This window comes from Crocuta crocuta, unplaced genomic scaffold (genome assembly GCF_008692635.1).
Source record: "Crocuta crocuta isolate KB4526 unplaced genomic scaffold, BGI_CrCroc_1.0 scaffold41, whole genome shotgun sequence".
Taxonomy (NCBI): Eukaryota; Metazoa; Chordata; class Mammalia; order Carnivora; family Hyaenidae; genus Crocuta; species Crocuta crocuta.
The window spans coordinates 14,471,891-14,475,223 of NW_027529428.1; positions in this window are offsets into that span (position 1 = coordinate 14,471,891).

The window sequence follows — 3,333 nt, forward strand, 5'->3', positions numbered from 1 at the left end:
AGTTCCTGAGTTCGAGCTCCGTGTTGGGCTCTGTGCTGACAGCTTGGAGCCTGGAGCCTGCTTCGGATTCTGTGTGTGTGTGTGTCTCTCTGCCCCTTCCCTGCTCGTGCTCTGTCTCGCTCTCTCTCTCAAAAAATAAACATTAAAACAATTAAAAATAATATGCAGACATGAAAATATCATTTGCTCTTACTCTCACATTTCATATAAAAAAGTCTCCCTACTCATTTTTGGTGGGAGTGCTCTTATCATTAAAGGAGGAACATTTAAAGTCAACCACTACTGGGGCGCGTGGGTGGCTCAGTTGGTTAAACGGTTAAACGTCTGGCTTCAGCTCTGGTCATGATCTCATGGTTGGTGGGTTTGAGCCCTGCATTGGGCTCTGTGCTGACAGCCAGCTCAGAGCCTGGAGGCTGNCTGGGTGGCTCAGTTGGTTAAACGGTTAAACGTCTGGCTTCGGCTCTGGTCATGATCTCATGGTTGGTGGGCTCAAGCCCAGTATCGGGCTCTGTGCTGACAGCCAGCTCAGAGCCTGGAGGCTGTTTCCGATTCTGTGTCTCCCTCCCTCTCTGACCCTCCCCTGCTCACACTGTGTCTCTGTCTCTCTTAGAAGTAAATAAAAAACATAAAAAAAAAAGTCAACCACTATTGTATTCAGAAAGGACTTATAACTTTAAGGAATAATGCCTCTATGTGTGTATATATATATATATTTGCCTTTTTAAAACAAATTCTTTCAAGTGCCTCTATTAGTATCCACAGTTCGCATTAACGGAGCTACTAAACAGCTCATGTTCTCCAAGCAATACTGTATTTTTCAATATAAAGTTAACTGAGAGAAAGCCCTGTAAATGAGAATATTTGTAAGGACTAGATTCAAAGCTGATTTTCTTTTATTTTTCTTTGAAGTAAAATTCAGGCAAGTAGAATATAGTTTTTCTAGAAGAGAGAACTTGACGGCTCAGGGTGAGGGCTGATTAGTTTCAGCTTGAGAAATTCCAGAGATTATGGAGAACTCCAACGAAATTCTCCAGAGAGAACATGTCCCTGAAGATATTTCAGCTTCCCCTAGGGTCTAGACTACCCTATCCAGGTCAGCCTCTCCAGAAACTATGCCGTGAGAGAATGACAGACTCATCTGATCCTGGGGGGGTCACTTGACAACATCCTGAGACATATTAAGTTGTTACTACTGCGGCTGTATTAGAGTTGTCCAGAGAAAAAGAATCAGTAGGATCTGTGTATATATATGCAGAGAGACTGATTTTATTTTTAGTTTTTATTTTTTGCTAATCATATGGTAATTAAATTTTTTTTTAAATATAATTTGTCAAGTTAGCTAACATACAGTGTATACAGCGTGCTCTTGGTTTTGGGGGTAGATTCAGTGATTCATCACTTACATACAACACCCAGTGCTCATCCCAACAAGTGCCCTCCTCAGTGCCCATCACCCATTTCCCCCCTCTCCCCCATCAACCCTGTTCTCTGTACTTAAGGGTCCAGAAAGACTGATTTAATTAAAAATTTTTTTCTCAATGTTTATTTATTTTGAAGGAGAGAGAGAGAGCACGAGTGGGGGAGGGACAGAGAGAGAGAGAGNAATCAGTAAAATCTGTGTATATATATGCAGAGAGACTGATTTTATTTTTAGTTTTTATTTTTTGCTAATCATATGGTAATTAAATTTTTTTTTTAATATAATTTGTCAAGTTAGCTAACATACAGTGTATACAGCATGCTCTTGGTTTTGGGGGTAGATTCAATGATTCATCACTTACATACAACAGCCAGTGCTCATCCCAACAAGCGCCCTCCTCAGTGCCCATCACCCATTTCCCCCCTCTCCCCCATCAACCCTGTTCTCTGTACTTAAGGGTCCAGAAAGACTGATTTAATTAAAAATTTTTTTCTCAATGTTTATTTATTTTGAAGGAGAGAGAGAGAGCACGAGTGGGGGAGGGACAGAGAGAGAGAGAGGGAGACACAGAATCTGAAGCAGGCTCCAGGCTCCGAGCTGTCAGCACAGAGCCCAATGCGTGGCTCGAACCCACAAACCTGAGATCATGACCTGAGCTGAAGTCGGATGCTTAACCGAGCCACCCAGGTGCCTCCAGAGAGACTGATTTTAAAGAACTGGCTCACACAATTACAGGAGCTGACAAATTCAAAATTGTTAGTTCAAGTCAAAAGGCCATTGGTCTGCTGACCCAGTGGGGAGTTCAAGGGCAAAGGCTGTCTCCTGGCAGAAGTCCTTCTTGCTCCAGGGAGGTCAGTCTTTTGTTCTACTCAGGCTTCTGATGGATTGGATGAGGCCCGTCCACATTATAGAGGGCAATCTGCTTTCCTCAAATTCTATGGATTTAAATGGCAATCTCATCCCGAACCATGCTCCCCAAACCACCCAGAATGTCTCACAAGAGAGCTGGGCACTCTGCCCCAGCCAAGTCGACACGAAATTAGCCTCATGGGGAGAGTATGTTGCTGGCACCTGGCAGCCGGGGATGCTACGACAGTCCTTCACCGCCCAGGACAGCCCCCACAATGAAGAATTAATTATCCAGCCCCAAATGTCAACAGTGCCAGAGCCGAGAAACCCTGGGCTGGTGGTGGGGGACAGATCTCGGGGCCAGCAGTGAAAGAAGGTCCATCCACGAGGTGGAGTAGGATTTCCTGACGGCAGGAAATAGGAGCCTTTAATCCAGGAGACGTCAGAGTTTCTGCCCTGTGGGTGACACTATGTATGTAGACACAGGGGACGCTACAAACAACTGAAGAGACAAGGGTCACTGATCTCATGGAAATCACGGCCCAGCAGGAGGAGGAAGGCAATCAACATGATGAAAGCTATGGAGGAACATGAAATAAAGGAAGGGTGTGGGGCTCTGACCCTGTGAAAGAAGTGAGAGAATGAGCCTTGTTGGTACCTGGAGGTACCCTGCTTAAAGCAGAGGGAACAGCAAGTGCAAAGGTCCTGAGGCAGAAGCATGATGCATTAGTATGGGAAACTACCAGGAGGCCGGCGCTGTTGATGAGAGTGAGTGTAACAGGAGATGAGATCAGAGTTGTCTGCAGACCTGATTGCAGGACCTCATAGGGTCATTGTGAGGCCTTGTAATTTTGCTCTGAGTGAAGATTTTGAGCAGAGGAGTGGATGATGGGCTTGCGTCTTTGCTGGATCACCTGGTCTGCCCTGTGGAGAATGAACTAAGAGGGGCCACACGGATGAAGGGAGAGCAGTGAGGAAGCTGTCCTGATAACCCCAGAGGGAAGGATGGAGGTTAGGACCGGGGAGGGGGGGGGAGAAGTCAGGACGAGGGCACGGGGGGGGGG